The 13,377-nt window shown below is 56.1% G+C and overlaps 1 protein-coding gene across 1 annotated transcript in view; it reads right to left on the bottom strand.

Moving 5' to 3' along the window:
• Positions 1-11,870, bottom strand: part of CDH5 (cadherin 5) — a 37,565-nt gene extending 25,695 nt beyond the window's left edge. The window contains exon 1 of the mRNA XM_061387413.1: positions 11,736-11,870. The gene's annotated coding sequence lies outside the window, so the exon portion shown is untranslated. The remainder of the gene's footprint in view (positions 1-11,735) is intronic.
• Between the last annotated feature and the right edge of the window lie 1,507 nt (positions 11,871-13,377).

Below are 13,377 nucleotides of genomic sequence, written 5' to 3'. Positions count from 1 at the left end.
TCCTGCCCCCACAGAGCTCCCAGTCCAAGAGGGGAGGAAGGACATGGAAACAACTCCTTCTTAAGGGTCGCATGTGCTGGTGGGGAAGCAAGTGTGGGTGACGGGGAGCCCAAAGGAGAGCTGTAGGAGAGATTTGCTGGAGGAGAGGGTGATGCTGCCATGAGCGAGAGCTCCCCCCTTGTGCAGGGGACGCCCAGCTTATCCTCGCTTTACATGTGGGAAACCCAAGGCACAGACATATGACCTTCACACTGGAGTAAATGGTGGGACTGGGACTAGAGCACAGTTGTCTGACCTCAGCCGACACTTATCAATAAATGTTGTAAAAAAATAAAAATGTCACCAGAATGATAAATATCAACTTTATATATTGTATCTCACTTAATCCTCCCAATAACCCTGGAGGTGGGTGTGTGTAGCCCTCACTTTATAGATGAGCTGAGGAAAAGAGAGGTTTAGTAACATTTCCCAGCTCACCCAGACTCTAAGCTGCAGAGTCAAACTCAAACTGAATTGGCCTGACCCCAAAGTTCCTGCTTTTTCTTTCTGCCCTCTCTTGTCCTAGCACCTGCTGTGGGGTGGGATTTAAAGGCTTGTCTGAGCAAATATGCCCCCTGACCGGCCCAAGAACCCCTGTAGCAGCGCTGCTTTGATGCTGTCTTCAGAAGGCTCTTAAGAAAGTGGGATGTCTTAACCCAGCGGGTCAGGCCCTCACCAGACCCCGAGCTCACAGTTGGTGATCAGCTTAGGAGCTGTCACGAGAGCAGGGGTGGGGTGGGGTGGGAGTGTTGAGAGGCTGGGCTCACAGGACCAGCTTCATAGTGTGTGGGGTCCAGTACATAGTGGAAACATGGGGTCCTTTTTACAAAAGTTATTAAGAATTTAAGGACGGAGACAGAAGAACATGAAACCCAGCACGAGGCAACCCTTGGGGTGTGGGGTTACCCTGGATGGGGAACCTGGGGTCACGCAGAGAGAGGGCCTGGCTTCACCCTGAGTTCTAGAAGGAAGGGGGATTTTCTCATTGACCCACGGCGGGTGTCACTGTGCCCTCTCAGCCCTGACCCCTCAGCCTATACCCATGCTGGGACCCATGTCACTGACCTGTGGCTCCTGGGAGGGTTCAGAGGAAGAGGGGTGCTGTGTGGGAGAACCAGGCCTCCCATCTGGAGAGGAGGGACCCACTGGGTGCTGGGTGGGAGGCTGCCACCCTGGCCGTCCCCTGCTCTGGCTGGAGGGAGGGGCTGGATTCTGCACAGCACAGGAAGTTTCTAAACTCTAGTAACATTTTCTCTGAGACGGTGGCGCCAGGCTGTCCTCAGTGAGGGCCAAGGGTGTCTGTAGACTGGCTCCTGGGCCTGCTGATCTTAGCACCCAGCATCCCTGTGGCCCCTGCTGCCGGCCAGGGAGGAAGAGGGCTTGCAGGGCTGAGGTGGGACAGTGCCTGGAGAGCAAGTGCTGTGTGCCTGGGAAGGCTTTTGTGTCCGTTTCCTCAGTCCTAAATGGGGCAGTTGGACCGAAAGAGACCCGATGCCCTTCGAGGTGGGCTGTGAAAAGGGCAGCTGTTCCAGGCAGGAGGAAGGCAGTGAACAAAGGCACGGGGAGCTGAGAGTCCTGCCGGGAAGCCGTCCTAACTCAGAGGCAGCGCAGCTGTGACCCCTGGCCAGCCTCATGGGGTTCAGGCCCGGTAGGTCATTTCCTTCTTTGCCTGGAAATGACCTGCATGTCTTGCTGCTTTCTGTATCCCTCAAGTGAGAAGTGACTCAAGAATGAAAGAGTAGGAAAGGGTGGGGGGAAGGGATAGTTAGGGAGTTTGGGATTGACGTATACACATTGCTATGTTTAAAATGGATTACCGGGCTTTCCCGTGGCTCAGTGGTAAAGAATCAGCCTGCCAAGGCAGGGGACACTGGTTCAGTCCCTGATCTGGGAGGATCCCACATGCCGCGGAGCAACTAAGCCCATGTGCCACAACTATTGAGCCTGCGCCCTAGAGCCCAGGAACCAGAGCCGCTGAAGCCCTGCGCTCTAGAGCCCAGGAACCAGAACCACTGAAGCCCTGCGCTCTAGAGCCTGTGTTCAGCAACAAGAGAAGCCACTGCAGTGAGAATCCTGTGCACTGCAACTGGAGAAAAGCCTGGGCAGCAACAAAGACCCAGCACAGCCTAAATAAATAAATAAAATCAAAAATAAATAGATGGATTACCAACAAGGACCTACTGTATAGCACAGGGAACTCTGTTCAATGCTATGTGGCAGCCTGGATGGGAGGGGAGTTTGGGGGAAAATGAATACATGTATACATATGGCTGAGTCGCTCTGCTGTCCACTTGAAACGATCACAACATTGTTAACCAGCCATACTCCAATAAAAATGAAAAGTTTTTTTAAAAAATAAAAAAGTGAAACAAACAGAAGTGAAACTGAGAAAGGGGAAGAGAGAATTCTCAGGCCCCTGGGCAGGACTAAGTCCTGAGGCCAAGCCCTGAGCGAGTGTGAATGGAGCCTCTGCTGTGTGCTTGGTGAGCGGTGAGCAGAGCAGACAGGACATGTCTTTGGGGAGTGCACATTGTCGTGGGAACCCCAGGAAAGTAAGGACATGAGGAAAAGCATCAGCTGCTGATCAGAGGCCCTCAGGGAATTACGCTGGGGGGCATAGCGGGCGAGGGGGCAGCTGGCTGAGACTCCCAAAGCCAGGGAAGGCCTCTCAAAAGAGATGACTGCTGGGCCAACGTCGGAGTGTCAGCCCTTGGAATACCAGGGGAAGGGAGAGAATCCCTGGCAGAAGGACCAGCAAGTGCAAAGGCCCCGAGGTAGAAGAAAATGGTTCATTTGTCTGAAGAAACAAAAGAGAAGGCCCTTGGGTCAGAGAGAAATGAGTTATCTGTGGGGCTTCAGAGAGGTGACGGGTCAGGGTGGCAGGGTGCACGGTGGCGCCTCAGGGATGTCCATGCCCCCCACCCCAGCTGCCTTCCATGGCAGAGGACTTGTAGCAGATAGGGTCAAGTTAAGGATCTTGAGATAGGGAGGTTATCCTGGATTATGTGGATGGACCCAGTACAATCACAGTGTCCTTAAGAAGTTGAAGGCAGGAAGATCAGAACGAGAAAAAAGCAGATGTGATGATGGAAACAGAGCTTGAAGAGATACGGGGCCCCAGGCCAAGGAGTGTGGAATCGAGGCCGGCTCCCCAGTCTTTGGCCTGAGCAGTTGCAGGTCAGGGCTTTTGCTGAGATTTGGAAGATGGGTGGGTGATGGCGCCACAAGGGCTGTGTGGGCTGTGTCAGGTTGGAGTTGCTATGAGAAATCTCTGTGGCCGTGGCCGGGAGCTGCCAGAGACCTGATCTGGAGTGGGAGAGAAATCGGGGCTGGAGCAGCTGCAGACAGTCGTATCGTGTGGCTGGTGCTCAGACTGGAACGTGAAGGAGACCAGGGAGCAGAAGTGGCCCAGGACAGCCCCATAGGTCTTTCCTCTTTTCTCTGTCTGGTGAGCTCCTCATCTGGAATTTTGAGCCCAAACAGACTCCTCTGGGGAGCCATCTCTGGTCTCCACCCTGCACCTCCTGCATCCGTGGGCATCTTCCAGTACATCATCACCTGGGGTTGGTCCCAGGGCTGGGGACCAGTTCCCACTGCTGGGCTCAAATCACAGCTTCCTTCCCTTCCTGGAGAAGAGCTTTCCACCTGCCCTGTACCCATCCTAACTGCTCCCCAAGGCCCAGTCACACATGGCGCAAGGCTCTCCCCTCTGTGGGGTGACGTGGAGCAGGGTGATGGTTGTGACTGCAGGCTCTATGCTTCAGAGAACGTCAGTTGCGCTGCTTTGTCATTGTGTGACCGTACACATGACACTTCACCTCTCTGAGCCTCAGTCTCATTATCTGTACAATGGGAACACTAGTGTCTGCCTCTCAGAGTTGTTTTCAGGCCTGAATTAAAAAAAAAAAAAAATCGTAACATGGCCAAAAGAGTAGGTAAGAAACTAAGTGTATATGAATCCTTGCTGATGCTCTGTTCTGCTCCACTGAGTACTCAGCTTACCACTTTTGCTCCTTATAACTCAGCCACTTGGCTGGGGGCTTTGTTCCCACCCTGCTGGATCCACTCCCCTTGCCCCTCCCCTGACTTCTGCTCTGTGTCAAGGGGACTGACCCTGGGCCTTCTTGCTTGAGCTTCAGATATTTGGCCAGTAGGGTCTGCAGCGGGCGTCTTGAGGATAGGAGGAGAGAAGTCAGGAACTTCTTCCCCACTGCTCTCTGCTCTGGTTCCTATTTCCTCCTGTGGCTGCATCTCTCCATCCTGCGGGCCTCTTTACTCTCATCAGTCCCTCACTGGGTTCTGGAAACACCCTCCCCTCTTCTTAGTCCCCTTGGTCCTGGGATAGCCTGCTTCCTGTCTCTACAGGCCTCAACATCCCATTTGTTCCTATGATTAAGCTCACAGCTCTGTTTCCTTTATAAAGTCTCTTCTTTGGAATGCCAGGAGTAGCTGATGTTTCCAGCTGGGACTCCACCTGATACAGTGAAGCGGATGCGGCTTTCTCTCTGTGGCAGCCTCTTGGATAGGGCAGTGGTCCTGGGGCTGCCAGTAGGCGATAGCCAAACAAACAAATAACCACCCTGGCCTGCAGTACAGCAGAGGCTGCTCGTCACAGGCTACGGCCGCATGGCTCACGGGAGACATCATCCTCTCGGTGGCTTTGGCTGGCCCCCAGCCCTGAAAGGTCCTCTGAATGTGCAGAAAAGCCCCTTGGATCCTATTATGTGTCTAGAAGAGGAATCACTCTCTGCTGTGAGCCCTGGAGAGAAATCCCTTGGCGCCCAGGACTGGTGCTTGCTCCTGTAGAGGCACCTCATGTCGCTGCAGTGTCCCTTGCTGGGCTCTGCATGCTCAGCTCTCTGAGCAGTGAGTGAGGGACCAGGACTCTGGAGGTGGGGCCTTCGGGAGAGGAGGACCACATGCCCCATCTCACTCCTCTGCTGGACCCTGGCGTGCTTGCCCAGATCTGCCCTTTTTGCCGGGGGCATCATTCCTGAACACCCCCTCAGTGGCATACTGAAACTTCATCTCACTTAAACCTTGCAAATTGTGAGATAGTTGTCAGTAATCCTGTTTTGCAGATAAGCTCAGAGAGGTAGAGGGAGTCCTCCTGGGTCACACAGCAGCAAGCGGTGGAGCCAAGATATGAAGTAGGCTACCTTTCACCCCAAGTAGTGTTTTTCCCTCATGACACTCTGTCTCTATCCTGTAATCATCATCATCATCATCATAATAGTAGTAATAATAATAGTAATAAGAAGAAGCTGTTCTCCATGCTGGCTTTCATAGATTCTATCTCGTGTAGTCTTCACACTATCCCCAGCATGCAGGAGTTATCACCCCCACTTCACAGAGGAAGAAAGTGAGGCTCAGATAACACCTTGTAAGTCATACATCTGGAACCCTCATGCAGATCTGTCTTTTTTTCTAAGGCCTGGGCTTCACACCCAATCTCAGAGGGCCCTGAGGGACTTTTCCTTTTGAAAAACCCCATGTGTTTCTGTCTTTTGTCTTTTCGGTTAGAAATTTACCTAAATGGGTTTCTGAGGGGGAGGGTTTGTCAAGAGATTTTTCCTCCTCGCCCTCCAGTTGGAGGGGAAGTCAGCCGGCAGGATTTGTTGGACCCACAGCTGGAAACAGAACTGCCCTGGCCTGTACCTCTGGAGGTGCGGTCAGCGCACAGCTGGGGTCAGGCTTATTTTAGCCCTTCCTTTCCTGTAAGCAGAAGTCATGTCTCCTGGTGGTTCTCACAAGTTTTTGGAGAGATCAGGCTGCTGCTGGCTGGGTTTGGGTACCATAGATATGCAGAGAGACTGAGGAGTTTGGAAGTGATGTCTGTGCTGAGAAATGCCCACCAAGCAGCCTGGGAGCTTGCCTGATGACAGCCTTGGGGATGGGGGATTTGCTTGGCTACTCAGAGGTGCCTGCTGGGCACCCAGGAGCCAGGGGCCGGCCTCTGTCCCTGTTAATCCAGGATCTGTGATGATGCTCCATCCCTGGAGCTGTGACAGAGGCTTTAGGGGCAGCTTCCAATGGACTGATGGGCAAAGGCAGGCCCTCTGTGCCCTCGGTCAGTCTGGGAAGGCCCAGGGGGCCCCCTCGTAGCAGGTATATGGAGCCCAGGAGAAGGGGTAGGGGGACCCGGGAGCATGTGGGGGCCAGCTGGGCTCAGGCATGCTCTGATGGGAGGTCACGGCCTTGGAGAATCCCCAGGTCTGGGTGTGTCCACAGTGTGTGGGGCCACTGAGCTCAGAACCTGGATGCCTAGGCCTGAGGACAGAGGTGTGGCTCTGAGGGCTGAGCCGTGTTGGTGGAGGTTGGGCTCGGGGGTGGTGGGGTGGCGGGGTGCCTCTGCCCCTCTCCAGTTCCCTGTGTGGGCCTCGAGGGTGCTTGGTGAGTACTCAAGAGTACTCCAAGAGTACTCACCAAGTACTCCAAGAGTAGCCGCAGCCTGGAGAACAGTGACGGCCCTCAGGCTTAGTCACAGTCCCCTTTGTCCTTGATGTTCTCTCGCCTCTGCCTGGATTTGGGTCACATGTCACCACCTCTCTGAAGCCCTCTGTAGAGCCCAGGGGTTATATAGTCATTGAGCAAACGTTTATCAAGCATCTGCTACATGCCAGGCACTGACCTACACGTGGACAGCAAACACAGCCTGCACCCTCGTGTAGACACACTGACCATTTGATGAGAAACACGGTTTCAGGTTGTGGTGTGTGGTGTGATGGAGGAGGAGAGGAAACTGTGAAAGGGCAGAGGTGGGGGCCCCTGATTCCTCGGAGGGTCTCAGCCCAGGAGTGACCCCGCCTCTCTCTGACCCGCTGTGGGACAGCAGGCACAACTCCTTTTGGTCTCTTTCTCTTTGTGACAGGCCTCCATCTGTCACTAGGGTTTGGCTTTGGAGGGGCTGTGAGGTCTGCTCAGCTCTGTGCTCTTTACAAGGTGGGGATATAGGAAGAGATGGGGCAGGCAGAGGCTGTGCTTTATGTAGCTGAACTGACCCTAGGAAGCCTGGACCAGCTGGGAGCTGCTCGGCAGACAGCCTGGCAAAGGCCCAGGCTAGTTCTGCCCTGACCTGTTCAAGCCTTAGGTTTCAGGGGTTGGGTCTGGGTTTAGGGGGTTATTGAGCAGACCGCAGGGCCCTTGGGTGTGGGCTAGAGAAAGACTCCAGGTCAGGGATAACACACACGACATCCTCAGGCCACATGGACACAGACATGTGCTGCCTATGCAAGCACACACTTGTGTCCCCCAAAGAGTCTTCTCTCTGCGGGGCTGGCCCCTCTCCTGTCCTCACACCTCTGTGAACTGGGACAAGACCTGGCGGCAGAGCCCAGCCCCAGGCACAGCCTCGGAGGGTACACTGGACACTCCACCCCAGCCCAGCCTCCTGCAGGCTCTGGGCTCCTGCCCGGGGACCCTGGGGCAAGGGTGAGGGGCTGGGAGGTGGGAGGAGAGGCCCAGAGCCTGCAGGAGGTGTGCCTGCGGGGTGGGGCGCTGGAGCCCCTGCTCCCTGTGTGGCCCTGGACCACCCTCCCCACCACCCTCTCACCACCTCAAGCCTCAGTCTAGGGCAGAGTTTGGAGCCAGTGATCCCCAAACTCATTCAGGGATTCCCAAATTGTCTCCTTGAGCCCCAGCATTTACAGCTGGGCCTTGGCAGTCACCACACTGGGAGGATGAAGGGTGAGGCCCCGGGAGCCACAGGGATGGGAAGTGTTGGGTGTGGGGCTGGGCAGCTGTGAGCTGGCCCCTTGAGGCCTCATCCTGAACTGGAGCTCTGTTCGGCCCCATGACCTGCTCCAGAGGGTCCCAGACCTGATCCCCTCCCCTCGGGATTCTGCCAACAGCCCGCCTGTCTCGGCTCCCCTCAGAGATGCCCACGCCGCTCCCCTGCTGACTGCTCCTCCCTGGCTCCCCACTGCCAGCAGGACGAGGCCCTGCCCCTGAGCATCCCTGCCCACCCTCTGGCTCTCCTCTCCTTCCCCTCCCTGCCCCTCCCTGCCCCTCCCAGCCAAGAGGAGAACTGGATGTTTCTGCAGTACACAGTGCTCTTCCTCTCTTTAACAGGCTTTTTGCCCAGGCTGTTCCCTCTGCCTGGAATGCCTTTCCTTGCTGTGGCCCCAGGGTGAATGCTCTGCTTCTTTTCAAGCCCCAGTCCGTATCCTCCACGACATCTTCTGACGGACTCCCAAGTGTCTCTGACCAGGCAGGTCCTGGGCCAGTGTCCCCTTCATCTCAGCATCTAGCTGTGTGAAGTAGAGGCCCGGAGGACCTTGAGGAGCCAGTGTCCCCACCACTGCCTGTGAGCCCGCCTTGGTCTCCTTCCCTCCTTACTCACAGAATTTCAAACAAATCTGCGCATCTGCAGACAACACCTTGGGTGCTCAGAGCAGGTACAATAGTTGAAACAACTCAGAGAAGCTCCTCCCCGTCCCCAAATAGCATCTCTGATAGCCCACCGCTTTGTCAGACACACAACCCTTTGAGGACAATCAGATTATCCTTCTTATGGGTCCCTGATGACCATATACCCATGTGCAGGGCACCTCTGAAGGCAGGACTGACAAAACAGAAGTCCTGGGTTGCCACTCAGCCTTTTTCATACTCATGGCAGACATCGGTGATAAATCACAGTGTTCATTCCTGCTGAACTCGAACTCAGCTCCTGAATCCTCAGTACAGTCTTTGAGCTAGAGACTACCAATTCATCAGAACTAGTTTGTGATTTGAAACAAATGTATGCTAGGGTCTCTGGGTCACCCCGATATATCCTAAAGGGGCAGCTCCAAGCTTCAAGGAGAGAAAACCCACCCGTGGGAGAGCCTTTTCCTCCTCTGGGATTTCTGACTTTGCCTGGGGCTCTGAGGCAGTCAGTGGGGGCAACAAGTATTACACACTTGCCTCTTTGCTCATGGGCTCTGTAGCCTTAGGCCCATTCCTTGCCTTCTCTGAACTCTAGCTTCCTCATCTCTAATGGAGAGTTGATGAGATCATGGGTGCCGAGCTCGGCACACAGTAGGTGCTTAGTAAGTGTGTGGGTGTCCCAACTCTCACCTTACCCACTCAGCCTGGCCTGGCAGCTGTGGGTGTGACCTCATTTCCTGGTTCTGCCCTGGGCACTCACGTCTGACCTCATTTCCTCGTTCGGCCCTGGGCTCATCTGCTGCTCCTTTCTGTTTGCCTGGGCGAGGAAATCTCATTCACCGCCTTCCTGCCCCAGCTCCACGGGCCCTACTGTGCCCTCCTCTCAGTGTCGGCACCTGCCAGAATCCGACCTTTATGCCGTGGCGCACGGTCTAGTGGTCCTCATGTGAGTTTAGGGACCATGCAGTCCATTCCTTGCCCTAGAGAAACGAGAAGACTGAAGCTCAGAGAGCACACCCAAGACCTTCCAGCACCTTCTGGGGCTCCTGCTCTTCCTCCAGGAACTCTTCTGTGCTTTCTCTACCCAACATCAGCTTGGAGCTGGATTAGGACGGGCTTGCCAGTATCTCTCCAGCAAGAAGCCGGTTACTCAGGGCAGCAGTTGTCTCCTAGAACATTCCTTCTCCAGGATTTCTGGGCTCCTGGCTCAGTCTGGTGCCTGATTCTGTGGTTTGAACTGTCCAGTTCAATCCTCACCCCGGCTTCTCCCCCTCCAGGCTTCCCTATGGAGTGTGGCAGGGCAATGGGGTCAGAAGGGGCTGGCCTCATTCATATCCTGCTTTTACTTCATAGTAATCGTGTGACCTTGGACTGGCTGCTCCGTTTCTCTCAGCCTCTGTGGTTCTGTCTCTCAACTGGGAATTCTTTTAGTAGCTTCACAGATACCACGGAGGTGCAGAGAGGTGGTGGAAGTAGCAGGGATGGGTTCCATCGGCAAGGGGGCTCAAAGATTTTTCCCTGAGCTAGTGGCCATTGTGTCCGTTGCGTCCTCGGGGTAGCAGCAGAGCTGTGAGTCATCCAGCTTTGGGAGAAGAAAGCATGGCCCCTCCGGCTTCCTGCCCCCGTGTCCGGCCCTTGTTCAGCAGCACAATCGCTCAGGTCCAGACTGTGGGGCGGGCAGCTTAACCCCTGCCAGGCCGGTGGGCGCCTCGCCTACCCCCTCACCACGGTAAGCCAGAATTAGCGGGGCTGCCTGGGGGCACAAGCAGCTCCTAGTCCCCTTGATGTCCTGCTGCCCTCCAGGCTGGGAGCCACACGTGGCTGGACTCAGGTCAGTCGGGAGGGTCCTACTGCTCCCCAATGCCTGAAGATGAACCAGGGCTCTCAGTCCTGGTACTCACCCCTGGTCCTCAGCGTCATTTGCCCTCCCACCACTCCCTGCTCTTAAAACCTTCTGGCCACATTGGCTTCTCCAGATCCGTCAAGCTGCCCAGGCTCCCTGCCTCCCCTGGAATGCCCTTTATCTCCTGTTAGGATCCTATCTACCCCCCACCCATGGTAGAAACATCCACGGGGTGGGGGGTGGGGAACAGACACAGTGCTTGGCACGGAGTCGCTGCCCAGAGTGCCCGCTGGAAGACGAGCTGATGCATCCCTCACCTGCTGGGGACTGACCAACCCCAGGGGTCATAACCTTAAAGACATTCTAGCCATGGTCAGTTCAGGTGGAAGGTAAATTCATCTGTGATTTCTCAAAGCATCTCTCCTATGATCCATTCCTAGTGCCAGTGTATACATCACCCCCCTTGACTCATGAGAAGACCCTTTCTTCCAGTTTACAGATGAGGAGGCTGGCACGTGAGAAGCTGTGTGGTTCTGAGAAGAACCTGGGCTTTGGGGTACAAGATCTCGCTTCGTATCTCAGTTGCCTTGACTGAGAAATGGAGAAGGGCTGTGTCTAACTCATTAGCTTGCTGGTGTGATATACAGTAACGGGCTCCAGTGCCTCAGAGCCTTCTGTGGCCCTCATCTCCAGCCCTCACAATGAATTCTCACGAAAGAACCACCATCTCCATTGTTCTGACACGCAAACTGAGTTTGGGAAACGCTGAGTAACTTAACCAAAATCACAGAAGCGGATGGTCGAGCTGGGGCTTGTACCCAGGAAGACGGTCTCCAAGCCAGGCTCTCACCCTAGACCGCCTGCCTTCAAGTCTTTTGGGAGAACTTCTCTAAAATACGAGGCTTCCAGGTCTCTTGGCAACCGATCTACGGGTACCTGGGTGTTGGGGGGAGAACCACAGCTCCCGCGGTCTGGGGAGGGAGGAGACAGGATTCCACAGGCAGGGCCTTGAGCACCCAGAGCCAAGCCTCAGCGTGCCTGTTCTGAAAATGGGGGCAGGGGCTGGCCGGGAGGGGGCCGAGGCTCTGAGCTCCCCTTTCAGGGCTCCTCACCCACTCCCAGCGCAGAGCCTTCCGGAGAGGGGATGTCAGCCTGGATAAGCCCTCTCTCACGGGAGTAGGGGCGTCGCCTGGGTGCCAGCCTGCTGCCCCTGGTGTGCCGGGAGACTCAGGTGGAATCCTGTCCTCTGAGCATCGGAGCTCGGCACCCACAGATGCCCGTGGGCCCTCAAGTCTGGGAGTCTACCCGTGGGAGAGCCGAGCTTCCCCCTCCCCGAGAACATCCGTCTGCGCCCACCACACCACCACCAGGCGTCCCTTCCCTGCCCCGCTCTACCAGGAGACGCAGGCCACCTCAGGAGCTGCTCTTCCTGGGGGAGTCGCTGATGACCATTCTGCAGAAGGGGAGGCCGAGGCCCCTCACTCACCGTGTCCGTGGGCTCACAGTGTGTCTGTTCCGTCTCTCTGGCTGGCTGGGGCTGAGCGTGCCGTGGAGCGCTGCAGAGCTCGGCCGATAGCCTCTGGAGGGGAGCCCCACCCAGCGGCAAGGGAGGCCTGGCCGCCGCCCCTGCAGGTTTTCCAACTGGCCCCAGCCCATGTCCCCCCCGCCACCCCCCGCCCCCACCAGGATGGTTTCCTGTTATTGTTCATTTGTGAGGGCCGAGCTGGCTGCAGGGAGGCAGTCCCCGCAATGGGCCTGCCCAGGCGGGCTGCCCCCATGGAGGCCTAGTCTGAGATTTGGCCTTGGATATGTAACTCGGACCCCAACCCCAGGCCTCAGCCCTGGAGCTTTGAGCCCAGCACCTGCCGAGGGCCTTCATATGAGCTCCTTGTAACCCCGAGGGCAGGTGGCATCACCTGCCTTTTATAGCTCAGGACACAGACCAGATTTTCCCAGGTGACCCCATGACATGCTGGGGGAGGGCCGACTGCAAAGGTGCTGGGGAGGCCTGGGGGGAGCCTCAGAGGCGGGGGCCGGGGGTGGTGGGAGAAAGGAAACAGACCGCAACCCTTGGCTGTGTGCCCTGAATCGGCTTCTTCCGGTGAAGGTGGACCTGGGCTCCAGCTGTGAGGTGCCAGCCTGTTTGGGTTTAGGAATACCTAGTGGAGTCAAGTTCCTTGACTCCACTTTTGAGCTGACCATGGGCCGGTCATGCACCTCCACCCCAACCTCAGTTTTCTCTGCTGTAAAATGGGGATAATCAGAAATTCAGCCTCACACGGCTATTGAGTCCAACATGATGTGGAAGACAAGGGAAACTGAAGGCAGGACCAGGGACTTTTAGAACCAGGAAGCCGGGGGCAGGAGGTGCTCAGAGTCTGTCAGTCGTGAGAGTCATAGGGGGAGATTTTACCAAGTGCAGAGACCGGGGCCCCACACCAGTGCAGCTGACTTTGGAATCTCCCAGGGCAGGTAGTGGGAATCTGTGAATAGTTGCCCCTATTTTTCCATGGATGGATGAATGGCTGGGAAGTCCCGCACGGGATCCCTTATACAGCTGGACAAACATGAGACCTCAGAGGGAGAGAGCCTTGCCCAGGGGCACTAAGTCAGCGGCCACTGGTGTGGAGATAGGGGAGGGGGAGATAAAGATTTCTCTGTTCAGGCCTGTTTGAGATGGCTTTTAGACCCGCAAGTGGCCAGGTCAGATTGGCAGTTGGAGAGAGAGGTGGGTAGCTGGATACAGGTAGATGCAGTCCGCCCTGAAGTGAGGTCTGGAAGCCCTGAGCTTATTATGGCTGGCACCGGAGGCAGTGGTGGTGGATGAGCTTACAGCGGGGGAGGCCCCGGCCTCTGAGATCTGTAGGTTCGTTAGGAGAGAGTCCAGGGAAGGAAGAGGGAAGCCAGGAGGTGTGTCTGAAGCCAGGAGGGAAGAAGGATGGTGTCGGCTGTGTCAGCCCGGGAAAGGTGAGGCCTGAAACTTGACCACTGGACATTTGAGGTCATTGATGGATGTGACCAGAGCAGGCCCAGGGAAAGGAGAAGGCATGATGGACCGAGGGGACTGGCGTGGGGGACCAGGAAGCGGGGGCGTGCGGTCACCGCTCCTTCCTCCAGACTTGCAGTGA

Source organism: Bos javanicus, chromosome 18 (genome assembly GCF_032452875.1).
Source record: "Bos javanicus breed banteng chromosome 18, ARS-OSU_banteng_1.0, whole genome shotgun sequence".
Classification (NCBI taxonomy): domain Eukaryota; kingdom Metazoa; phylum Chordata; class Mammalia; order Artiodactyla; family Bovidae; genus Bos; species Bos javanicus.
Note: the sequence above shows the minus strand (reverse complement) of the source record. Positions and strands in the feature narration are given on the sequence as shown.